Source organism: Rhineura floridana, chromosome 6, assembly GCF_030035675.1.
Source record: "Rhineura floridana isolate rRhiFlo1 chromosome 6, rRhiFlo1.hap2, whole genome shotgun sequence".
Lineage (NCBI taxonomy): Eukaryota > Metazoa > Chordata > Lepidosauria > Squamata > Rhineuridae > Rhineura > Rhineura floridana.
In genome coordinates this window covers 19,752,410-19,779,772 of record NC_084485.1, presented here as the reverse complement: position 1 = coordinate 19,779,772, position 27,363 = coordinate 19,752,410, and the positions used below count along the sequence as shown (strand labels likewise).

General features: G+C 42.0%; 1 protein-coding gene across 4 annotated transcripts in view; it reads left to right on the top strand.

Annotated features, from left to right (window-relative positions):
- ZNF831 (zinc finger protein 831) overlaps positions 1–27,363 on the top strand; it is a 100,157-nt gene that overhangs the window by 15,698 nt on the left and 57,096 nt on the right. Inside the window, exon 2 of one of the 4 annotated variants that reach the window (XM_061631120.1) lies at positions 15,868–15,924. The exons of 1 other annotated variant lie outside the window; for it this stretch is intronic. The gene's annotated coding sequence lies outside the window, so the exon portion shown is untranslated. Of the gene's footprint in view, positions 1–15,730; positions 15,925–17,146; positions 17,209–27,363 lie in introns of those variants that run through there. 2 more of the 4 variants (XM_061631121.1, XM_061631122.1) reach the window with 2 other exon arrangements.

The following is a 27,363-nucleotide window of genomic DNA, read 5'->3' as shown; positions in this document are numbered from 1 at the left end:
GATTCTGCAGGGTAGCATAGGGCAGGGGTTGCCAGTCTCTTTGGGCTCATGGGCACATTTGAAAGCTGGAGAAACTGCTGTGAGCACCCTCTGCCCCCCCAACCAAGTCACATTCAGTTAAATAATAGCACAAACACAAGAATTTGCACTAGTGCAACAGGATTTCCCTCTCTCCTCTCCCACTGCACACCCTGTGCCATGCCCAGATCTGCTGTGGAGAGTTAGGGGAAGCCCCAGAACAGATTTGGGGTGTGTGTGGAGGGAGGAGAGAGGAGAATGTTCCATTGTGCAAGGAGAAATCCATGTGCTGATGGAACAGGAATGTAGCATTACACTGAATTTATTTATTTTATTTATTTATTTATTAAATTTATATACCGCCCGACTAGCAATAGCTCTCTGGGCGGTGAACATAAAACAGCATAAAAATACAATAAATAACAAAACAATACTAAAATACAAGCAACAATCCAACACAGTAAACATTTTTAAAATTAAATCAGTGTAACTTAAAATGCTTCAGAGAATAGGAAGGTTTTGACCTGGTGCCGGAAGGAGAGCAGAGTCGGCGCCAGGCGTACTTCCTCAGGGAGACTGTTCCATAGTTCGGGGGCCACCACTGAGAAGGCCCTAGATCTTGTCATCACCCTCCGGGCCTCCCTGTGAGTTGGAACCCGGAAGAGGGCCTTCGTAGCAGAACGTAGTGCACGGGCCGGTTCATATCGGAAGAGGCGTTCCGCAAGGTATCGTGGTCCCGCACCGTATAAGGCTTTATAGGTTAATACCAACACTTTGAATCTAGCGCGGAAACATATTGGCAACCAGTGCAAGCTGGCCAGAACAGGTGTTATATGCTCGGACCGCTTGGTCCTTGTCAGCAATCTGGCCGCCGCATTTTGCACTAGTTGTAGCTTCCGAACTGTCTTCAAAGGTAGCCCTACGTAAAGCGCATTACAGTAATCCAAACGTGAGGTTACCAGAGCATGTACCACTGATGTAAGGTCCTCTTTACTCAAATAGGGACGTAGCTGGGCTACCAACCGAAGTTGGTAAAACGCATTCCTAACCACCGAGGCTACTTGAGCCTCAAGTGAGAGGGAAGAGTCTAAAAAGACTCCCAGACTACGAACCCGGTCCTTTAGGGGGAGTGTAACCCCGTCCAGGACAGGGTATATATCCACCATCCGATCAGAGAACCCGTCCACCAACAGCATCTCAGTCTTGTCTGGATTGAGCTTCAGTTTGTTAACTCTCATCCAGTCCATTGTCGAGGCCAGGCAACGGTTCAGCAAATCGACAGCCTCACCTGAAGAAGATGAAAAGGAGAAGTAGAGCTGCGTGTCATCAGCATACTGATGACAACGCACTCCAAAACTCCTGATGACCTCTCCCAACGGCTTCATGTAGATATTAAAAAGCAGGGGGGACAAAACTGACCCCTGCGGGACCCCATATTGGAGAGCCCGCGGTGTCGAGCAATGTTCCCCAAGCACTACCTTCTGGAGACGACCCGCCAAGTAGGAGCGGAACCACTGCCAAGCAGTACCTCCAACTCCCAACTCCGCGAGCCTCTCCAGAAGGATACCATGGTCGATGGTATCAAAAGCTGCTGAGAGATCAAGGAGAATCAACAGAGTTACACTCCCTCTGTCTCTTTCCCGACATAGGTCATCGTACAGGGCGACCAAGGCTGTCTCAGTGCCAAAACCGGGCCTAAAACCCGATTGAAATGGATCTAGATAATCAGTTTCATCCAATAGCGCCTGGAGCTGGCCAGCAACCACCCGTTCCAAGACCTTGCCCAGGAATGGAACATTCGCCACTGGCCTGTAGCTGTTAAAATTGTCTGGGTCCAAGGAAGGCTTTTTCAGGAGTGGTCTCACCACTGCCTCTTTCAGACAGCCCGGGACCACTCCCTCTCGTATAGAGGCATTTATCACTTCCTTGGCCCAGCTACCTGTTCCATTCCTACTAGTTTTTATCAGCCAGGAGGGGCAAGGATCCAGTACCGAAGTGGTTGCACGTACCTGTCCAAGCACCTTGTCCACGTCCTCGAGTTGAACCAATTATGTTTAAAGTATACTTCTAAAAGTGTAAATCATGAACATGGCAAATGTGTGTCATAGGTGTAGTGGAAATATGCAATTGTTGGAACTTCTGCTGATTTGCAGAAACTTGTTATTGTAGTTTGCTGTGCTAATTGCTTTAATGTTACATATTATATATTTATGACCATTTTAATTTGTAAACTGTCCTGTGAGCATTTGGCAAAGGGTGGTATAGAAAACAGTAAACCACTAAAATATAGATAGACACATCATGTAGTGCTGGAAGATGAGACCCCCAGGTTAGAAGGCATTCACCGAGCTACTGGGGAAGAACAAAGGACAAGTACGAGTAGCGCTGTGACTAATGACACAGCTGGGTCAAAGCCGAAAGGAAGCCCAGAAGCTGATGCGCACAGATGCAAAAGGAGAGTACAGAGTTGTATGACGCACACAATAGGAACATGGAATGTGAGAAGCATGAACCAGGGAAAGTTAGAAATTGTCAAGCAAGAAATGGAGCGTATCGACATTACAATACTTTGCGTGAGTGAATTCAAATGGACTGGAATGGGACATTTTCAATCAGGCAACTACAAAATATTTTATGCAGGAAATGAGAAATCAAAAAGAAACAGGGTTGCTTTAATAGTGAGAAGTGATGTAGCAAAAGCAATTAGGAGCTACAACGCAAGGTCTGAGTGAGTGATATCAATGAGATTTAACAGGAAACCTATTAACATAACCATCATCCAAGTCTATGCTCCAACATCAAACGCAGAAGAAGAAGAATTGGAGAGATTTTACGCAGAAATACAGGAGGAAATTGATCACACACTGAAACAAGATATGAAGATAATCATGGGGGACTGGAATGCAAAAATAGGGAACAGAGAAGAACTAGGATTTGTGGGGAAATGGGGCTTAGGTAACAGAAATGAAGCAAGAGAAAGACATTGAATTCTGTGAAGCCAATGATTTGTTTCTTGCCAACACATTTTTTGAGCAACCAAAAAGACAACTGTACACATGGACATCACCAAATGGTCAATAAAGGAATCAAATTGATTATATAATTGGAAACAGAAGATGGAGAATCATAGAATCATAGAGTTGGAAGGGGCCTTGTAGGCCATCGAGTCCAACCCCCTGCTCACAGCAGGAAATCCACGGCTAGAGCATCTCCCGCAGATAGCTGTCCAGCCTCTGCTTGAAGACATCCAGGGAAGGGGATCCCACCACCTCCCTAGGCAGTCGGTTCCATTGCCGAACTGCCCTTACTGTCAAGAAGTTCCTTCTAATCTCCAATCTGAATCTACGCTCCTGCAACTTAAAACCGTTAGACCTAGTCCTACCCTCTGGGGCAGCAGAGAACAAATCTGTACCCTCCTCTATGTGACAGCCCTTCAGGTACTTAAAGAGTGCAATCATGTCACCCCTCAGCCTTCTCTTCACCAGACTGAACATGCCAAGTTCCTTCAGCCTTTCCTCATAAGACTTGTTCTCCATACCGGCTATCATCCTCGTCGCCCTCTTCTGAACCCGCTCTAACTTGTCTATATCTTCCTTAAAATGAGGCGCCATAACTGAACGCAGTATTCCAGATGAGGCCTGACTAATGCAGAATATAGTGGAACTATTACTTCCCTCGACCTGGAAACTATAGCTCTGTTTATGCAGCCCAAAACCGCGTTTGCCTTTTTTGCCGCAGCATCACACTGCTGGGTCATGTTCAATTTGCGATCCACTACAATTCCAAGGTCCTTCTCACACGCACTACTGCTAAGCCGGGTATTTCCCATCCTGTACCCGTGCATTTTGTTTTTGTGGCCTAAATGCAGAATCTTGCATTTGTCTTTATTGAATGTCATTTTATTAATTACAGCCCAATTTTCTAGTCTATCCAGGTCCCTTTGGATTTTATTCCTGTCTTCCATTGTGTAAGCTATCCGTCCCAGTTTCGTATCATCCGCAAACTTCATAAGGCTTATCTCCACCCTGTCATCTAAGTCATTGATAAAAATGTTGAAGAGTATCGGCCCCAGGACAGAACCCTGTGGCACTCCACTCGAAACCTCCTTCCAGTTCGAAGCAGAGCCACCAACGACCACTCTTTGAGTACAGTTTTCCAACCAGTTGTGAATCCACCTGACAGTTTTTCCATCTAGTCCGCATTTGACCAGTTTGCTAATCAAAAGGTCGTGGGGGACTTTGTCAAACGCTTTGCTGAAATCTAGATAGATGACATCTACAGCATTTCCACCATCTACTAAGCTAGTGACCCGATCAAAAAAAGAGATGAGATTAGTTTGACAGGATTTTTTCTTGACAAACCCATGCTGGCTCCTACTAATCACAGCATTGTCATCTAGATAGTTGCCAATGGACTCTTTTATTATCTGTTCTAATATCTTTCCCGGTATTAAAGTCAGACTGACCGGCCTGTAATTCCCCGGATCTTCTTTTTTACCCTTTTTAAAGAGCGGGACGACGTTTGCCCGTCACCAATCCTCCAGCACCTCTCCCGTTCTCCATGATTTCTCAAAGATGATGGCAAGAGGTTCGGAGAGTACATCCGCAAGTTCCTTCAATACTCTGGGATGCAGTTCATCAGGCCCTGGAGATTTGAACTCATTTAGGTTAACTAGGTATTTCCTGACTATCTCTTTATCAATCTTGAACTGCAATCCCGACCCCTTACTGAGATTGCTACCGATGCAAGGTTGCACACTGTTCCCTTTTTGGGAGGCAAAATAGGTGTTGAGCAGTACTGCCTTTTCCTTGTTATCTGTCAACATTTTGCCATCTTCATTGAGCACCAGTCCCACCGTTTCCTTGGTCTTTCTCTTGCTTCGAACATATCTGAAAAAACCCTTTTTGTTGTTCCTCGCTTCCCTCACCAGCCTCAGCTCATTCTGGGTTTTAGCTTTCCTTACACTATTCCTGCAAGCCCGAGCCGCTTGTCGGTACTCCTCCTTGGTGATGCGTCCTTCCTTCCATTCTTTATAAATGCTCTTTTTTATTTTTACGTCCTCCACCAGTCTTCCGTGTAGCCACATTGGCTTTTTCCGATGTCTTCCATTTTTCTTCCTCTTCGGAATTGTTTGCGATTGTGCTTTACATTCTTCATGAACTCCCACGCTTCTTGGGCTCCTTTTTTCTTTAGTCTATCTAGCCACGGGATCCTACCCATCATTTCCCTGAGCTTGCTAAAATCGACTTTCCTGAAATCCAAGGTCCATATTTGACTGTATTCTTCTTTGGCTTTCCCCAGAATCACGAATTCCAGCATTACGTGGTCACTTTCCCCCAAGGTACCAACCGCTTTAATTCCTGTGACCAATTCATCCGTGTTAGTTAAGATCAGGTCCAGGATTGCCGATCCCCTTGTTCCTTCTTCTACTTTTTGAAAGAGGAAATTATCAGCAAGGCCCATCAGGAATTTGTTGGAGGCTTTGTGCTTCGCAGAGTTTGTCTCCCAGCAGATATCCGGGTAGTTGAAGTCCCCCATCACTACTACTTCTTGCCTCCTTGAGATTTCAGAGATTTGTTTGAGAAAGGCCTCGTCTACCACCTCTTCTTGGCCAGGGGGTCTGTAGTAGACACCTACTACCATGTTGGTTTTATTTGTTTCTCCATTTATTTTTACCCAAATGGTCTCTACCAGACCACTTTGTTCACTGTCTTGGATTTCCATAGAGGTGTATTTTTCTTTGACGTATAACGCTACTCCCCCTCCTTTTCTGTTGCTTCTATTCTTTCTGTAGAGTTTATATTCTTGAATGGCTATATTCCAATCATGGGAGTCATCCCACCAAGTCTCTGTTATCCCTATGAAGTCATATTTGCCGTGATGCACTAAGACTTCAAGCTCCTCTTGCTTGTTTCCCAAGCTCCGTACGTTGGTATATAGACACCAGAAGTCTCTTTTGTCCTGATTGGATTCCTCCATTAATATACCGTGAGCTTTGCCGTGCATCCCTTTCTCTCTCCCAGTGTCTCCTGTACTCTTCAAATCCTTGCGTTTACAACCCGCTGTCTTTGGATCGGTCTTTAAGCTTTCATCTCCATCCCCCAGAGGCTTTAGTTTAAAGCCCTCTTGATGAGTTTTGCCATACTTCTGCCAAAGAGATTCTTCCCAGTCCTTGTGAGGTGCAGCCCATCTCTTGCCAACAGTCCCCCCTCCAAGAAGCTTAGACCATGGTCCCAGAATCCAAACCTCTCCCGTCGACACCATCTGCGTAACCAGTCGTTGACCTGCAGTATCTTCCTTTCCCTTTGCAGTCCTCTATCCTTCACGGGAAGACCTGCGCCCGAAAATCCTTGACCTTCCTACACAGAGCCTCATAGTCTGAGGTGATCTGTTGCAAGGTGTTTCTGGCCGTGTCATTTGTGCCCACATGGATGAGGAGAAAGGGGTACCTATCTTAGTTCCCAATGAGCCTCGGCAGGTTGTCAGTGACATCCCGGATGTGTGCCCCAGGGAGACAACAGACTTCCCGATTCATTTTGTCTGGGTGGCATACCAGTGCCTCTACCCCCCTGAGCAACGAGTCTCCAACCACCAGCACCCTCCTCTTTTTGCCGCGAGTGGTGGTTGCATCAGCTTCCTTCTTCTGGGGTGTGGAGTCTTCCTTTGCAGCCAGTGGCTCTTGATGCAGGTGAGTTTGTTGAGGCTCTTCAGAGTTGCTGTCGGCTGAGAGATGCTGAAAGCGATTTGTTAGTTGCATCTGTTCTGTATCCCTCCTGTTTTTCCTTGCCCTTACAGTGACAGTCCTCCATGGGGATTTGTTGCTGTTGCAGTCCTCTTCTTCCTTGTCGCTTTCTTCCTGTACTTTGTGTCGTTCCCTTAATTCCTCCTGTGTTCTATCGAGGAAGTCCTCATCTTCTCTGATAAGTTGCAGGGTGTCGATGCGTTGCTGCAGCCCCCTGACCTTTTCTTCTAGGAGTGCCACCAATCTGCACTTGCTGCAAGTGTAATTGCGTCTGGTTTCCATCAAGAAGATGAACATAGCGCACACCTTGCAGGTGACAACAACTGATTGATCCCCCTCCATTTTCTGTTTGTTGTTTACTATTCCTGTTGTCAGTGGCAGTCTTGTTGTTCATGTTGTCGGTTCTGGGAATTAGTTGAACGGATTGTAGTTTGTGTGTGTGTCTGTGTGACGGCGTGCGCCTCCGAGCCTGGTGGGAAAGAAAGTATGCAGATGAGCTGCTTACCTCACCAGAGCTCCTCCTCCTCTCTTGGTCAGCTGCCTCCCTACTTTCTGCAAAAACAAGACCAGGAGCAGACTGCGGTACAGATCATGAACTGATTGTATCAAACATCAGAGTAAAGCTAAAGAAGACCAACAAAGCACTCATAATGCCAAAATACAATTTAAATAACATCCCAGAACCATATAAAGATCAAATAAGGAACAGGTTTGAGGCTTTAAACTTAGTTGACAGAGAACCAGAAGAACTATGGACTGAAGTCAGGGACATTATCAGGGAAGAATGCAAAAAGACAATACCTCTTGTTAAAAAGAGAGAAAGACCTCAATGGATGACTGAAGAAACTCTTAAAATGGTTAAAGAGAGAAGGAAAGCAAAAGCAAAAGGAGATAGAAACACAGTCAGAACCCTATATGCAACTATACAACGACTAGTATGTAGGGACAAAGGAAACTATTACAATAGTATAGAAATAGAAAAGGACAACAAAATGGGAAGAACAAGAGCCCTATTCCAAAAGATTAGAGAAATGAAAGGAAAATTTAAACCATGAGTAGGGATGTTGAATAATCAACAGGGGAACACACTGACTGACTGAGATGAAATAAAAGGAAGATGGAAGCAATACACTGAAGAACTCTATAAAAGAGATGACAGGATGACAGATTCATTCACGGAGGAACCATATGATGAAGAACCAGAAATTTTAGAATGTGAGGTGAAAGCTGCTCTTAAAATTCTTGGAAGAAACAAATCACCAGGAATAGACGGCATACCAATAGAGTTGCTACAAGCTACTGAGACTGAATCTGTCCAAATTTTGACAAAAATCTGTCAAGAAATATGGAAAACTAAACAGTGGCCCACAGACTGGAAGCATTCAGTATATATCCCACTTCCAAAGAAAGGGGATCCCAGAGAATTCAGTAATTACCGAACTATTGTCTTAATATCCCATGCAAGTAAAGTAATGCTCAAGATTCTACAACAAAAGGGTCTTACCATATATGGAGCGAGAAATGCCAGACATTCAAGCTGGATTTAGAAAGGGAAGAGGTACCAGAGATCATATCGCAAACATACGTTGGATAATGGAATGGAACAAGGAATTTCAGAAGAAAATCACCCTGTGCTTTATAGACTACAGCAAAGGCTTTGACTGTGTAGATCATGAAACACTATGGAATGCTTTAAAAGAAATGGGGGTGCCACAGCATCTGATTGTCCTGATGCACAACCTATACTCTGCAGAAGAGGTTACTGTAAGGACAGAATATGGAGAAACTGATTGGTTCCCCATCAGAAAGGGTGCGAGACACGGTTGTATTTTATCACTCTATTTATTTAATCTATACGCAGAACATATCATACGGAAAGCAGGATTGGACCAAGATGAAGGAGGTGTGAAATTTGGAGGGAGAAATATCAATAATTTAAGATATGCAGACAATACCATATTCTTAGCAGGCACCAGTAATTATTTGAAACAAATGCTGATGAATGTTAAGAGGAAAGCACAAAAGCAGGACTACAGCTGAACGTCAAGAAGACTAAAGTAATGACAACAGAAGATTTATGTAACTTTACAGTTGACAATGAAGAGGACATTGAACTTGTCAAGGATTATCAATACCTCGGCACAGTCATTAATCAAAATGGAGACAATAGTCAAGAAATCAGAAGAAGGCTAGGACTGGGGAGGGCAGCTGTGAGAGAACTAGAAAAGGTCCTCAAATGTAAAGATGTATCACTGAACACTAAAGTCAGGATCATTCAGACCATGGTATTCCCGATCTCTATATATGGATGTGAAAATTGGACAGTGAAAAAGGCGGATAAGAGAAAAATCAACTCATTTGAAATGTGGTGCTGGAGGAGAGCTTTGCGCATACCATGGACTGCGAAAAAGACAAATATTTGGGTGTTAGATACAAATTAAAGCAGAACTGTCACTAGAAGCCAAAATGATGAACCTGAGGTTATCATACTTTGGGCACATCATGAGAAGACACGATTCACTAGAAAAGATGATAATGCTTGGAAAAACAACAGGGAGTAGAAAAAGAGGAAGGCCAAACAAGAGATGGATTGATTCCATAAAGGAAGCCACAGACCTGAACTTACAAGATCTGAACAGGGTGGTTCATGACAGATGCTCTTGGAGGTCACTGATTCATAGGGTCACCATAAGTTGTAATTGACTTGAAGGCACATAACAACAACAACAGACACATCATGTAGCTTGGATTGGCATGCATATGTTGTGGCAAACACAGATGTGAAAAAGCCATTAGTTATCATTATTTATTACATTTATATCCCACTCTTCCTGCATTTCTAGCATGGGGCTGAATTAGAAATGCATAAATGCTAGTTGATGTCTCATGACTAAGCTTGACAAAGCTGTCTCAGCTTGAATCTGTTGTGTTTTATATAATTTGATAGCTGTGTCTATAGTGTTTAACATGCAGCTTTTAATACAACCCAGGCCATCACTTCATGCTTTAATCTTGCAGGATTTCCTTTTAGTACTAGACCGGTGCTGTCTCCAATGCTGTTCCAGTAGCTTATTAGCTGTATAAATGTCTGGGAAGGGGAGGACAGCTTTGCTATGGATGAAAAAGCTCTTTAAAAAACAGAAATAGAAAGGGAGATGTATGCTCTAGTGATGGAGAGAGGGAAGTTGACATTTTTTCAAAGTTAAATTTAACCCTCACCCCAGCTTCTTGAAATAGCCAGCCATTTCTGCATGGAGGAAGGCAGTAGATAAAGCTAAAGTTTATAAAGCTATATGAGGATTAATTGTATGTTAGTTAAGTGTTCATTATTTGCTGTTGATAAAAATGCTTAATTTTTTTTTAACAAAATGGATAGGCATGCAGGGTGGGGAAGGGAAAGTGTTCATCATTAGGCAATGGGCTGGTTCACATGGCGACTTACTGTGAGACTGGTGCTACTTGCAACCCCATTTAATTTTCATGGTTCACATGACGTTGCAGGCAGTCAGCGGCTATCACACAGTTTTCCTGTATCAAACCAATCCAATTTTAATGTGAAAAGGAAAGGAGAAACCATCTCAGGTGTGCTGCATTCCTCTTGGTAAGCGCTTTACCTCAAATGTTTTTTTTAGTGCCCCATCTCCAGCTCCCTCTCTCTCTCTGCTGCCTGCAAAAACTGCCTTTCACTCACTCCCCCCTTTATTCAGTTTCATACAGTTTCATGTCAGTTGCACCCCACACTCTCAGCTCAGAGGTGTGCAATTGACAAGAAACAATGAATCTGATGAAAAAAACACCTCCCCATCTCCATTAGCAATATCTGTACTCTGGAAGGAGTAAGCATGTAAAATCAGCGGCAGGGCCACAAGGAAACAGTGATACTAAACCTTTCCAGAGGAACGCCTACCTGCATGAAAGGAAAACAGCAGATTTGAAGGTAGGAAGTGTGACCCTTGCAAACCTATTGTGATGGCAAAAGTTGTGTCTTTACTGCAAAGTTCAGCTCCCATGTGAATGAGCCCATATTATTCAGTAGTTGGACATGCTTGTGGTGGTTCTAGTTTCAGGGAGAGCAAAAGTTGTAGCTCTTCAAGGTAAAGGTTAAGCAATAAAATGTGAAAAGCAAATTTGACTGACTAAAGTACTACAAGAAAGAAAGAAAGAAAGAAACAAACAAACAAACACATACATAGCAAAACAACCCTGTGTACTGTTGACTGCAACTGGAGGGCATGAGTGGTTCTTCACGTTTAAGAAAATAACATCTGAAGTAACCCACAGGATGTTTCTCACTCAACCTCAGCTTGTACCGCCACAGCTAAAGTGGTACAAATGGATCTGGTTAGTCATGCTATGATTGTAGAAATCACAATGGGAGTGTTATCAGTGGAGCACCTCTTCATGCAGTATAGTTGCCCATTTCATCTCTGTGACTGTCAGGAGGGATCATGTGGAGGCTGTCCTCCTTGGTGAACTACCCTTAGCTTTTTTAAGGGGATAACCTTTGGCCTCTGCTAAATGTAGATCAGTTACTTTGTATACAATTGCAGTTGTTGATACTGTTTCCCCAAATACACTTCATTAAATTCTCCATAAATATAGTGTAAAATGGATAGACATATTTGGTGCCATTGGTTTCTTTTGTTTCCATGGTGCTTTGAATTTTTGCCAAGCAAAAGATTCTTGGCAGTTTTGAGCAAATTAATAGTAATTGCTTGATGTGCGTCTAATCCTACACACACATACACCTATCAATTTTGCCAGGACTTGTTTATTCTGTTTGATAGTAGGAAAATTTCTAGAAATAATTTTCAGTATTTCTCTTTGTTAATATATTTTAGACCTTCTAAACTGAAATAAAACTATCTTGCATTGTTTTATTTTTCACACCAGCTTATCAGTAGGATTGGTAAGCATTAACCTGTGGCTTTAACCTTTTTCATTTCCAAAGACAAGTAAAGGTAAAGGGAACCCCGAAGGGAGATATAACCGCATTTCCAGCAAGGTTCACAAGGATGCTTAATTTCAGTGGAACAATTATAAACTGGTTGTTTTGTCAAAAGTTACTCTGTGGTGATAATCATAGGAATTCCTGATTTTGTGGAGATATTGGATGATGTTTTCTAGTGCCTGTACTATAGTTAACAATGTTTCTACTTATTAACGTTCTTATAAGGACTCTGGTTTCAAGAATACATTATTTGATTATGCTTGTGCAGAGTACAAGTGGTAAATTAATATTTTTTCATAAAGTGGTATGAGACCTTGAGATGGACGAGCTATAGAAGTGCAAAAAATTATTCGTAATCAGTGGGAAAGGGAAAATACTCAAGATGCCAGTGTAATGGAATTCAAGTGGTTTGCCTATCAGGTTGCTAAAACTTAATTGCACTGATTTCTAGAATTGGGGTGGGTGAAGGAAGGGGAAGGAAGTATTATGTTTACTATAACTTGAATCTCTGTGAGTTGAACATCCTGACTGTTTTTTAAAAAAACATACTTGTCTGACTTGTGGGTATGTTTGGACCCCAGTAGGATTTCCAGTGGAAGGATAGGGTCACTTTGTACCCCAGAGATTCTCCCCCTTTTTTGGTGATCACAAGTGTGATTGTCACTACCAAAGCACTTTGAGCCAAAAAACACTTATTCAGAGGAGGCAGAATTTTTCTGAGCAGTGTACATTGGCTCCTTCTGCATGCATATTGAGCAAGGTGGGGTATTTCTGGATTCCAGTGGGTTTTTGTCCAGAAGGAAAATGGTAAGTGATAACTGGCTGAAATTTGGGGACAATTGTTATGTGCCTCCAAGTCGACTACGACTTACGGCAACCCTATGAATCAGTGACCTCCAAGAGTATCTGTCATGAACCACCCTGTTCAGATCTTGTAAGTTCAGGTCTGTGGCTTCCTTTATGGAATCAACCCATCTCTTGTTTGGCCTTCCTCTTTTTCTACTTCCTTCTGTTTTTCCAAGCATTATTATCTTTCTAATGAATCATGTCTTCTCATTATGTGTCCAAAGTATGATAACCTCAGTTTCATCATTTTAGCTTCTAGTAACAGTTTTGGTTTAATTTGTATCTAACACCCAATTATTTGTCTTTTTTGCAGTCCATGGTATCCACAAAGCTCTTCTCCACCACTGCATTTCAAATGAGTTGATCTTTCTCTTATCTGCTTTTTTCACTGTCCAACTTTCACATCCATACATAGAGATCGGAAATACCATGGTCTGAATGATCCTGACTTTAGTGTTCAGTGATACATCTTTACATTTGAGGACCTTTTCTAGTTCTGTCACAGCTGCCCTCCCCAGTCCTAGCCTTCTTCTGATTTCTTGACTATTGTCTCCATTTTGATTGACTGTGCCGAGGTATTGATAATCCTTGACAAGTTCAATGTCCTCATTGTCAACTGTAAAGTTGCATAAATCTTCTGTTGTCATTACTTTAGTCTTTTTGATGTTCAGCTGTAGTCCTGCTTTTGTGCTTTCCTCTTTAACTTTCATCAGCATTTGTTTCAAATCATTACTGGTATCATCCGCATATCTTAAATTATTGATATTTCTCCCTCCAAATTTCACACCTCCTTCATCTTGGTCCAATCCTGCTTTCCGTATGATATGTTCTGCGTATAGATTAAATAAATAGGGTGATAAAATACACCCCTGTCTCACACCCTTTCCTGTTGGGAACCAATCGGTTTCTCCATATTCTGTCCTTACAGTAGCCTCTTGTGCAGAGTATAGATTGTGCATCACGACAATCATATGTTGTGGCACCTCCATTTCTTTTAAAGCATTCCATAGTGTGTCATGATTTACACAATCAAAGGCTTTGCTGTAATCTATAAAGCACAGGGTGATTTTCTTCTGAAATTCCTTGTTCCATTCCATTATCCAACGTATGTTTGCGATATGATCTCTGGTACCTCTTCCCTTTCTAAATCCAGCTTGAATGTCTGGCATTTCTCACTCCATATATGGTAAGACCCTTTGTTGTAGAATCTTGAGCATTACTTTACTTGCATGGGATATTAAGACAATAGTTTGATAATTACTGCATTCCCTGGGATCCCCTTTCTTTGGAATTGGGATGTATATGGAGTGCTTCCAGTCTGTGGGCCATTGTTTAGTTTTCCATATTTCTTGACAGATTTTTGTCAAAATTTGGACAGATTCAGTCTCAGTAGCTTGTAGCAACTCTATTGGTATGCCGTCTATTCCTGGTGATTTGTTTCTTCCAGTATTTTAAGAGCAGCTTTCATCTCGCGTTCTAAAATTTCTGGTTCTTCATCATACGGTTCCTCCGTGAATGAATGGGGACAATAAACAGATTAAAATTTGTGACAGTGTCCTCTCTAGATCTAGCTATATGTAAATTACAATGAAAAGTAAATTACACAATGATACAGATTTACATGTTTTTTATTTTGCAACACCAGAAAAAGACCAATCTGGAAAAAGTTACCATGAAGAATATCCCAACTGGCTTGATAACACTCACACTTACTGTGTAGTAGAATCTGCAGAAAATAATTCATAGGTAATATCTAATGATCAAACAGCGATTACAAAGAGACAAGCCACTATTCAGAGGAGGACAGCAGCTTTTGATTTGCTAGTGCCCAATCATCAGTCATAGCTTTGACTTCACTCATTGGCTGAAAACCTAAATGGGAGGGGACTTGGAACAGCAGGCTACCTCATTTCATACAGATTGTGGGGGCGGAAGGAGGCTCACATTTTGGTTCTAGTTTTCTTTCTAGAGCAGTTAGATTTTTTTTTTTAAGAAAGCTAAGAGTCTGAGCCCCCTGCTGGCCCTGGGCTCGCTAGAAACCTACCCTTTCTCCCCATCTGTTGGCAGTTCTGGTTATGAGCCCCTGCAGTCAGGGAAGAATGTCCAGGGTTTCATTCATTCAAATCTCAAAAGTGTTATTTGATATTATCTGGTAAATATTTGTTTAGTTAACCTTTGTGTACAGTTGCAAAGCTGCATTATTCATTTATAAGAATCTTTCTACAAGTACATGGTCAGCCTTCAGTTGTTGGTGGGGGAGCCAAGAGGTTTTTTTCCCTTAAAGTTTTTTTTTGTACCTCTGTAAACAGGCATTCAGTTAATTGAAAATCCTATTAGAATATAGCACTGGGCCCCTGCAACTAAATGTGTGTGTGTCCAGGGGGAGGAGGGGGAAGACTTAAAAGCTCTCCTTTCTTAGGTGGAAGACTATCTAGGGTGAGTGAGTGAGTGTGTGGGGCCTAGCTGTTGAGAAAGTGAATGAATGGGTGGGCACTATATGTGTGTGCTTGTGTGTCCCTTCTTCCATCCTCCTTTCCCAACTGCTCCCCCTCCATAATCAGTTTTTTCTATCAGTCAGCATTCCATCAGTATGAGAGCACACTCAGTTACCCTAGGACTATTTTTGGGGTCCCCTCCCAGGTTCTGCAAATCTTGAGATTACCCTCAGTCCGCTGATGCCTTTTGTGTGGCTGTTATAGTTTTGGCGATATAAGCGGTGACACTTGGAGAATTGAATTGGAATGAGACTATAGGATGATTGTGATTATTAGAGAGCCTAAAGGTTACAAGTGATTTAAATGCCATATTGAAGCCCCTTATAAAGTGCTCACAGAAGTAATCCATAAAACATTTATTGCATGGAAGTTGCCAAGGCTATTCCCATATATATCAGCTGCTACTTGTGTTTTACAGGACCAGAAGGAGACTTCAGATTGATTGAAAGGATATTAGTTGTACTGTATTTTTAAAGTAAAAAAAAAAAGGATTCTTTTCATTTGTACCTGATGGTTTTGTTTTTTTATCTGTTTGCAAATGTTGCTGTAATGGTTTGAAACCTAGTCGTGTCATTTCTTTACGCCCACACAGAGCTGCAGTAGTGCAGACACTGTAGCAGGAAAACCATATTACCAGCTAGAGCCATTAAAACTCTTCCCACGCCAAGTGTGGGTTGAAATCACCCTCTTCTTTACTCCCCACCAAAAAGCCCACCGCCCACCACAAAACCTTCTATGCATCAGTCTTTTACACATTTTGAAAAAGAAAGCCAGAAAAATTGAAACGAAGACTCAGAATCCTTTTTTTGTTCCAGCTCTTTCCCAGGGAAACCTGAAGCACACCTCTGGCCTATGGACTTTGCCATCTAAAGGTTAGCAAGAGCTTTGTTAATTTCTGTGTTTAAATTTGATGAAAGTCTGCAAAGAACAAGATTGGTTATTTAAGTTGTGTATATTTTAGTGCAGCACAGTTACGATGAGGTACAATGATTGCTTTTCTGTGATACACACAGCAATATTTTTTTACCAAAAACCTGAAATGGGGCTTTGTCATTGGTATTTTTAGCACCTTTTGATCAAGTCTCACAAACTTTGAAATAGACATCAAGGTTGTTTTTGTGCTGGTAGAAAAGCAAGCCTGTTGATGTGTGGTATGCAAGCTAAGGACAGTTAACTCTTGTCTGGCATTGTAAAGCATAAGTGATCGTTACCAAAATAACTTGCAAACTCCCTTTTATCCACATTTGCAGGAAGCATCTTGTTTGTGTGGTTTATTAGGAAAAGGCAGAACATGTGCATGAAATTTGTTTTCCCTTGGAGAGTATTGATCTAAATTTAATTGCCAGGAAAATAATCCAAACAATACATACTTTTATGTGATTCATCTTAGATGTGGACTGTTGCTAGAATTAGTATAAGTATATTCATATTAAAATAACAATGGTTGAGGAGACAGTGAGTGCTCTAATACTTGTTGTAAAAGGTGGTGTTACTGAGGTCAGTAATTTTCAGTTTTGCAAATGATCAAATAGGAGGGAAAAATAATATTTTTTTCTTGTGTATTGAATCAGATGCTTATTTCTCTTGCTTTGGAATGTAAATGAATGACTTTAGTCCCTTCTGTAGTCCTCTGTATTAATTGTAATAATTTGCTCTGTCATCATATTGTGTGCTCTGAAATTGCTTTTATTATTCTAGGATACAAGAGTTGAGGATTGAATAAATGCTTGTTCATTTAAATGAGAACTGATGGGAATGTATTGTGGCACTAGAAAAGGTTCTTATCAAATATTTGTTTCGGTATCTGAAGATAGACGCCACTCCCATGACTGAAGCATGTTTTGTAAACTTCCTTAAACATCTATATTTTTCTAGGAAAAAAAAATCATTTCCAGCATATATTGATATTACAAGGCACAGATAGCTGTCTCGGGTGAATCACAGGCAAGACTAATTTTCCAAAAGGTTATTAGCATTTTCAGATACGTAGAATTGTAATCTAGATCCAAATGCCATAGACACATGAGCTTCCTTGACTACTGTTAACATACAGATATGTTGCTGGGCTGCCAAGCTGTTTGCACAATGTGTTGGAGACAGCAGAACTCAAAGATCTCATGGATGTGTGGTTTTAGTACCAGGAATCAGGCTTGCAGGTAGGTCCTGAATAGAGAAGATTATAGTAGTGCGACTCATTAATAACATTTGAGAAGTACTGATGACAATTGCAGTAAAGCTGAAGCTTAAGATATAAGATACTGGAGATGATTTCTGTTTCAGTAAATGAAGAAAAAAAGGGAAATGTCAGAAGAAAATCGCTTGCAGTTGAGACAGGTAAAAATGTAAATGTACTTCCTTCAAGTCGATCCCGACTTATAGTGACCCTACGAATAGGGATTTCATGGTAAGCGGTATTCAGAGGGGGCTTACCATTGCCTCCCTTTGAGGCTAGTCCTCCCCAGCTGGTTAGGGTCTGTTCAGCTTGCCATAGCTGCACAAGCCAGCCCCTTCCTTGTCCACAGCTGCCAGCTGGGGGGCAACTGGGCTCCTTGGGACTCTGCAGCTTGCCCACGGCTGCACAGGTGGCAGGGCACATAACCCCTGAGCCACTCCCTGTGGGGGTGATCTTTAGCTGGCCCTTGACACCCAGGAGACACGAGCAGGGATTTGAACTCACAGACTCTGGACTCCCAGCCATGCTGTCCTCCCCACTGTGCTATACCAGCTTTCTACTGCAGCTAAGTCTTCTGTATATCCAAACCGCCTACTGCATTATACTAAAGATAAAATATTCAGTTATATGATGTTTTCTGCTGTAAGAATACTAAATATTGATGCCTTGTTAGCAATATTCTGGTTATGTCGTGGATGAGTCACGGTTTGACCATCAGAGATGTACCTTGGCTCTCACGCTTTGATTTTCTCTTTCACTTCCAAGTTTGTAATAACTATGGATGGCTTGTTACATCTAAATCAGGCAAACTATGCTAAGCATTACCACAAACCATAAATTGACTGTGAACTAGAATTGTAAACTCAGTACAAACTTTGCACTCCAATTCTGGTGTGGAGGCAAACTGATTTTCAGTAATGGTAAGCATAGTTTGCTTTTTATGTATGTAATGGTAAACATGCATATTATTGTGAATCAGGAAGTGAGGGAGGGTATTTGGAATGAGATGGGACGGAGAAAGAGGTAGTGTGAAAGACTGAGGTGCAGTTCTGACAGCCAACCCATGGTTTGGCCATGACATCTGAACTGGGCTAATGAGTCAATTGGTTATTGGGCTGATTTTTTTTAAAAAAAGATTACATACAAACACATGGTAGCCCATGCAACTTCTCTCTGCTCAGCTGTTCCCATTAAAAACAGTGGCACAAACTTCTTAGATCATGAGTTGCCAACTTTATTGGGCCAGTAGGCACATCTGGAATTTTGATAGAGTTTCATAGGCACCAGTCACAAAATGGCTGCCATGGGGAGGGCGTGGCAAAAGATTACCATGATGGTGTGATTGTTGCGCTGCAGCCAACTCAGAAGGGACAGGAAGGGGGGAGGCATGAGTTTCAGGCACCTCCACAGCCAGAAGAAGCAGAGTTGGGGATTGTTGTGTCTGAGCAGGATTGTGCGGAAGGGGGGCAGCCTGCTCTCCAGCCAGTTCCCACGAGTAACGCCCTTTCCGAGGAGCCGAGCGCACCGCCCCCAGTTGATGCAGAGGACTTGTGGGGGGAAGCTTCAGAGTCAGTGCCAGCTCCTCCTTTACCAAGCATTTCCCAGGAGGATTCCAGTGTGGCACCGCCCCCTGACCTCGAGCCCGTTGCTCGGGAGCAGGTGTCTTCAGATGAGCTGTTGGATGCGCGTCCCCTGTCTCCTCCTTCCCGTCGCCGCGTGAAACGGACAGGGCAAAGACAGGAATTACGAAGGAGTCAGAGATTACGTTCGAAAACATTTCCTATATAAGCCTGCCGCTCCCAGTGGGGGGTCGTTGGGTCAACTTCCTTCACACGCTGCAGAGCATGTCTAGAGTATAGTTAGGGACTCTAGTGAGTTAGCGTAGGGTTTCCTATGAAGCGCAATGCCTTTGATGTATCCATTACTCTAATAAAACAAGATTTACTTGCACACACACTCCAGCCTCATTCTTTCGGCTCTGGATGGGACAGTGATATAACACAAAATTGCTGTTGCATTGCAAAGAGCAGAAAAAGACCGGACCACAAATTGTGCAGGTGTGCCCTCCATCAGCCCCTCCCCCATCAGTAGGGAAAAAGGCACCTATATCTGCCACCACTACACCTCACACTTTGCTCCTTCCCTCTGTTCAGAACAAAAGGGAGGGTGCATCTCCAGTCCTGGCATCCCAGTGAAATATGGGTATGTTTGAGGGAATGTGTTCAGTATTGAAGAGGCTAAGACAGTGCAAACAAAAACAGAACAGGAAGAGCCAACAGTCTGTCATACACTGTGGATTTTTGAGGGGATAGTTATTGTAACTTTTCAGAGGCACCATAGAAGGTACTGGTGGGCACCCTGGCACCCTAGTGCTGCATTGATGACCCCTGTTTTAGATGGAATGCATATTGAGGTATTGATCTTTAGGCAATACTTAAGTAGACTTCTTACTATCTTTTTCTGTAGGTGATCCATTTTCCTCTCAAAGGATTCCTGAAGAACCTAGGCAGGGGGTACAGGATGCTGCAGCAAGGAGGGGGAATTGCCAAAAATAGCCTTCCTCCCCATTCATTTGACAGATTCCATTCTGTTAGTGGAAAGATACCCTGCTTTTCTGGACATAGTCCCATACATGTGGAGCTTGTACATACACATCATAGTTTCTCACTCTTTTTTTCTGACAGCCACTCCTTATGCTAGTTTTAGGAGTGACCCTGAAGTTCCCCCAAATGTCAAGGGAGGGCTTATTTATACAAGGGAATTCAGAAGCACTGCTGCACGTGCAGAGTGTTTCATGAAGCCCCTTGGAATGGAACTGAAGCAGCTGTTCCCTGTGAAAACTTAGACTTTCTATGTTAAATTTATGGTGTTTTTTTTAAAGGAAGGCAACTGCAATATTGTGGGTGGTTGCAGCAGTCCTTGGCAGTTGCGTTACCCACACCTCATTGGGTATTAATTTGTATTTATTTAAGAAAAGCAGCTTCTAATATTTCTCTGCTGGGTTGATCAGTTTGGCAATTTTATCCTTTTACCCTGAAAGGGTTGTTCAGTAGCTGCTCCGTATTTATTAAGAAGCAAATTATTTTGGCTGTCATAAAACTGACAAGGTGACTACATATGTAGTTAATTTGGGCTGATTTTGTGGCATCTGTAAGCACCTTGTGAGACTTCCTGTTGTTCAGGAAATACCGTATGCTGCAGTACAAGCTGTTGCTGGAACCCCAATGTGCTGGAGATTTTTTATTTCATATATTTCTGGCAGTTAGTTTTTTTAGCAAATAGACTTTCCATAGAATTGTAGGAGGCTGCATTATACCCAAAGTCAGATATTTGGTCCATCTGACTGGTAGTGCCTCTACTCAGGCAGGAGTTTTTCAGCCCTACCTGGAGATGCCCCGGATTGAACCTGGGACCTTTTGCAGGTAAAGTAGGTGCTCTACCACTGAGCTATGGCCCTTTTCTTCCCTTGAGCAGTTGTGATTGAGTTTAAGGGCACAGAGTGTCTCCATTTCTTTTTTTAAATGTGATAAGCACTACTCATAAAGAAGAAAATGATTGCAATACAAAGGTGTTTATTGTCAAGCTTGATAAAATCCCACGTTTTGAGTGCTCAGTTTTCACCAGGGCTAAATGTTTGAGAGTTCAGATCACCATGATTAACTTCAAATGTGTGTAAAAATATACCCCTGATGAAGAGCAATATTCACTAGGCATCTGGTATGGAAGGGCAGAGCCATAATACGAACACCAGCATTGCTGTGGCTTACTTGGACAGGGGGGCAAGGTCAGGGCTATGCACATGCACTGTCAGAAGCACCAGATGGCCTCCATTGATATGTCTGCAGCCCTGACTTTGCCCCAGCCCTGTTCAGATGAACTGTAGTGATACTGGGATTGGGAGGGTGGCTTAGTGACTCTGCCCTACCACACCAGCTACTGCTGACAATATCCACTTATTTCTTCATTTATTACCTTAATGAATTCGCTAACAAGATGTGTTGATGAAAGCAGTTTACAAAGCTTTGAAAGGATTACATAGATTTATGGAGGATGGGTGTATTAATGGCTATATAGCTAAATGGAACCTAGATGTTCAGAGTCAGGATCCTTCTGAATATGATATGCCTTGGTGCCAAACAATTGAGGGCTGCTTGGAAGGTTCTGGATACATCTGGACAGGATACTGAACTTGATGGGCCTTAGTTTGGTCCAGGATTGTAGCTTGTATCATGAAAAACATAGAGCAAGGCTGGTCATCCAGCAGGCTGCATCTGGCCCACAAAGCTTTTTTGATCAGCCCACTAGCCTGTCCTGGCAGACCATGCTCCCTTCTATAGGGATCCTCCACCGTTCTTTGGTGATACTCTCTGTTTTCTCTGCTCCTCCTAAGTCGCCTTCTGTATCACTTGGGAAGCATTGGAGGCCCTTCTGAAGCTCTTTGAAGTTCCAGTTTGATTCAGTCTCTTTATGCATCATGTGCTAGCTGCATTTTGTTGCTGTGTGATGAGAAAGGGGAGCCAATGCTTGGCCCTGCTGCCTCCGCAGCAGCAAACACAGTTTCTAGGCCTAGGCCATTGACAAGTTCCGGACTGAATATTGCAGGGCATTTGCTAGGGGAAACAGGGAAAAGGGTGTTTGTACAAATTATAGAATTGGCATCAACAACTCCCTCACAGGTGTATGTCACAATCTCACTGTGCAGTGTGGAGAGAGTTTTGTTTGTCAGAGTAGGGTGTGGCTACAAGAGCTGATGTATGATGGGTCTATAGATGTGAATGGGTAATGGATGTATGGATGTAAACAAATAGAGGTGAGTATATGAAAGTGTGTGTGTATGTATGTGTGAATTTGGCCTCACCCACCCCTGGCAGGTGGCCTCAGAGGGTTCCCCACCAAATAATGTGGCGCCCAAACCAAAATAGTCTCCCTGTTCCTGGCATAGGGTTTTAATGTTATGTAGGATCCCCTGTCTGAAACCCTGAAGAAAAGAAATCCTTGGAAACATATGAGTCATGAATTCATTTTAGCCTTCAGATCGGCTCATGGAAAAATGAGGTGAAATACAGGTTATTTCAAGGGCTCCTGAGTGGGAATACTTGCATCAGACACTCTCTTGGTGTTATCTTTAGCATTTTGCTGAACACCAATTTCTTTTGATATTTAAATGTATTATGTCCCTTGGGTTTGATTACAACACATGCTACGTTATGAACGTCCCATGCTCCAGTGAAGGGCAACTTTTGAAAAAGAACTCTCTATCCTGCTCTTTCAGTCCAGTAGGATAAAAATAATTTATCCACTAGGTTAGAGGATTTATCCTCCTATGCATAAGGATAAAACTAGCTAATTTAAATTCAGCATTGTTTTAATGCTTGTTGCCTTGGGGTGATTAATTTTAACTTTTTAAATGTTACTTGTCAACAAAAGGTCCCCAGCAATTTATAACTGCTCACTAGATTTTCTAGTCTAGTGGTTATCTGATGTATCAGTTCTTGATGAAATGCAGATGTCATTACAGTTAAGGAGCTCTCAGTGATATTCCAACAGCGAAACAGTGATAGTCTTCAGGAGGTGAGATACAGACCTCTCTTGCAAACTATATTTTAAAAGAAGGCAAATGTTCAATATGCTTTCTCTCAAAGACAGTGTACCAAGAATAACCTGTTAAATCAGATCTCTGCAAATCTTGTTGCAATGCTCTTGGCCTTCTGGTGAGGGCCTCCTTTCTTAGCACGCCTTGTTAAATACACCTTTTTCCTCCAACTCTGAAAAGGGGTCTCCAGTATTGTACTGAGCTTTGAAGCAGAGTGACTCTCTGTAGTATGTGCAATAGTGACCAGTGACCAAAATAATGGCTGGCTTCTAAGTAAAGCCAAAATTTGTGGACCTTGTGCTGTTGACTCACAAAACCTTTCCATAAACGATTGGGGATGGGCTGTGGGTGGCTGAGGTGATATTGCTAATAGGAGAAGGTTTATGTGTTGTTTGACAGTGGGGTTTGGTTCATAAATATAGCTTGTGACACAAGTACATGTTGCAGGAAAATGATATATTTAACTGTAATGCAAATAATAATTGGCAAGAAATCCACTTTGTGAAAGCAGAGAATTAGTACGCCTATACGTGGTATTATTAAATTGAATCTTAACAAAAATCTCTTGTAGTATAAAGAAACTTAATAAACACATTTTTAAAATCCAGTAATTTTGTCTTTCATTGATAGATGTAGGAGTCAAAGGTCAGCTTACCTGGGCCTTTGGAATGTAGGCAATGCTTTCAATGTTTTCTTCCTTTTGACATTTTCTTTCAAGGAAAATATATTTTGACTGTTTGGATTCTAGAGGGCCAGAGGCAAGCAGCCCTCTGGATGTGATTTTGTGGATGCCAACTGTGATTTCAATGTGCATTTGCAAACAATGGTGGTGCTGCATGTTGATGTTCTGAATAATGTTTTATGCCTGTGATAGAACTGTTGGATTATTGCTTTACAGGAACACATTAGACTCTAGTCCAGCCTTTCCCAACCAGTGTGCCTCCAGATGTTGTTGGACCACAACTCCCATCAGCCTCAGCCAGCATTGCCAATGGTCAGGAAAGATGGGAGTTGTGGTCCAACAACATCTGGAGGCACACTGGTTGGGAAAGGCTGCTCTAGTGTGACCCAGAATATTAATCCAAATTGAAAATATGAGCCTGTAGGCACATTCCCAAGGGCCATGTGAATTGACTGATTGGAAGTGTTAGCTGATATTGTTGATGTAAAAATTGTGTCCAGTTTGGATTTTTAAAGTCTTCATTTCCATCTTCATATGTTTGAGGCATGTATTTTATTAATGTTTTCCTTCACCTCACCTCTTCCTGGATGTTGAGGCTAACCAGTGGACACTGAAATTGTGACTTCCATTCCTATGATCTACAGCCATACTGACTTCTACCCAGTCTCAGTGTTCTGCTAAAACTGGACACTGGTAATGGGAGCACTCTTGTCTCCTTCCCCTTGAGTAAACAGATTGTAACTGCAATTTTAGGACAAAAATATTTTGTTATTTTTGTTCTAACCTTCTGATGTTAGGAATCAGAAAGTTAAAATCACTATTATTGTAGCTTATCCAGTGAGCATCAGCTATGGAGACTAAAGTGTGTACGTGTAGGTATGTATCGAATTCTATTTGGAAAGCTAGTTCTACTTAGTTTCCAACATGTAGTGTGATTTGCAAACGTCAGTGGACCATGAAGAACATACAGTTGCCTAAGGTTGTAGTCCTATGACCAGTTACCTAGGAGAAAGCCCTGTTGAACTCAGTGGGAATTGCATCTGGACTGGATGGACATGTGTACAACTGTACTGTTAATCTCATTTAAGCAAGAAGACAAATGTTTATCTGCTCCCATGTTTCAATGTAATGTGGTAAAATCTTGTTGCATGATAGTTTTTTTAGTCAATGGAACAAACAAATGGTTTCCTGTATCTTTGGAAACCATTTGATTCTGAATAAAGTCAGAGGGTTGGGAGCTCATTTTAGTTTACATTGCAGTGTTTTTCTAGTGTTTTTCATAATCCTGAAACGACTTGGTTTTTTTAACATGATGTCCAACCTTTCTCACAAAAAATCCGACTACTTCAAAATACTAATAGGTTGCAAAACTAGATTAAATCTAATGATTCCCTGTCCTTCACTTTATATTGCCAGGAATTCCTCAACAATCTTAGATTGATTTGATTGGAAATGAAGAGGGAAACGCTGTAGAACCTAGTTTTTCAGACACCAAAGTGTGGATACCCACCTGTTGTTTCTTTGTTACAAGACCATTTGATTTGGAAAATAATTGCACTTTAACATTAAATAGTGACCCATGGCTTTAGTACAAATGAGCTGGTTCCCAGAGTGAAGATATGGGGGAATCAAAGCTTGAGTCTGGGTTCAGTTGTAATGCTAAGCCAAACCCAGTTAGTGCAGTGGCAGCAGGACTCATGAAGAGCCCAGCAGTTGTGATCTTCACTCTGGAACTAGCATGCTTGCTTGATTGTGCTAAGCTATGGTTTGGCTCATTGTTAAGTGTGAACTAGATCATAGTTTGTATCAGTAAAACTTTGGTTATCGCTTTGACTAAAAGGAAACGTATGTTATGAATTATGCCTCCTAGTGACATCAAGATATCTTTTTCATGGTTTTGTGCAATCACAAATCAACAGTGCCCACATAATATGAAAGTCTGTAGGTCCTCTTGTCTGAATTATTTGAGCAGTGAAAGACAGCAAGGCTGGATTCACACGTAACAATAAATCATAGTTTAGCACGGGGACAAGGTTTTTTTATCGGTTTTGGAACCTCCCCCCCCTCCCTTCAGAGAGGTTGAAAGCTTATGCCTCAGAACTAACTGCAGTTTCCTTGTTGTCCAAACATGGGGATCTGTAGTTTGTTTTAACTATTATTGATTGATTGATTGATTGATTGATTGCATTTGTATACTGACCCATAGCCAAAGCTCTCTGGGCAGTTTACAACAATTAAAAACATTAAAAACAAATATACAAATTTAAAAACACATTTTTAAAAGCAATTTAAAAACACATGCTAAAATGCCTGGGAGAAGAGGAAAGTCTTGATCTGGCACTGAAAAGATAACAGTGTTGGCGCCAGGTGTACCTTGTCAAGAAGATCATTCTATAATTACTGAAAGCAAGTCAGGATCAGATCTTGGTTTGATATTCTGGTTTGTTAACTTAGCCAAAAGAATTTGGCAAGAATTCAAAGGGCTGCATGTGGTCTACTGTACATACATAGGAGCTTTTCACATCTCCTTTTATGCTGGAGCCTTCTCAGCTCAGGAGATCTTCCAGAGTGCTATTCTGTGATGTGCAAAAGCGTGCCCCCCAAAAACCAGGATCATATGGGTGCATGAAAGCCAATGGACATTACCTTTGTCCACCTAATACATGCTAGTTAGCAGGATCCAGTAAGGAATGAACTCCTCCACAGAATCGTTGTGGGTGGTGATACCATGCCCCAGGAGGGACTTAATACTGGGAACGATCTATCATCCCCCTGATCAAAATGCTCAGGGAGACCTTGAGATGAGATATGAAATTGAGGAAGCATCCAAACTAGGAAAGGTGGTAGTAATGGGTGACTTCAACTACCCGGACATAGACTGGCCGCATATGTGTTTCAGTCATGACAAAGAAGCAAAGTTTCTAGATATTCTAAATGACTATTCCCTAGACCAGTTGGTCATGGAACCGACCAGAGGGACGGCAACCCTGGACTTAATCCTCAGTGGGGACCGGGACCTGGTGCGAGATGTAAGTGTTGTTGAACCGATTGGGAGCAGTGACCACAGTGCTATTAAATTAAACATACATGTAACTGGCCAATTGCCAAGAAAATCCAACACGGTCACATTTGACTTCAAAAGAGGAAACTTCACAAAAATGAGGGGATTGGTAAAAAGAAAGCTGAAAAACAAAGTCCAGAGGGTCACATCACTCGAAAATGCTTGGAAGTTGTTTAAAAACGCTATATTAGAAGCTCAACTGGAGTGCATACCGCAGATCAGAAAAGGTACCGCCAGGGCCAAGAAGATGCCAGCATGGTTAACGAGCAAAGTCAAGGAAGCTCTTAGAGGCAAAAAGTCTTCCTTCAGAAAATGGAAGTCTTGTCCGAATGAAGAAAATAAAAAGGAACACAAACTCTGGCAAAAGAAATGCAAGAAGACAATAAGGGATGCTAAAAAAGAATTTGAGGAGCACATTGCTAAGAACATAAAAACCAACAACAAAAAATTCTATAAATATATTCAAAGCAGGAGACCATCTAGGGAGACAATTGGACCCTTGGATGATAAGGGAGTCAAAGGTGTCCTAAAGAACGATAAGGAGATTGCAGAGAAGCTAAATGAATTCTTTGCATCTGTCTTCACAGTGGAAGATATAGGGCAGATCCCTGAACCTGAACTAACATTTGCAGGAAGGGATTCTGAGGAACTGAGACAAATAGTGGTAACGAGAGAGGAAGTTCTAAGCTTAATGGACAATATAAAAACTGACAAATCACCGGGCCCGGATGGCATCCACCCGAGAGTTCTCAAAGAACTCAAAGGTGAAATTGCTGATCTGCTAACTAAAATATGTAACTTG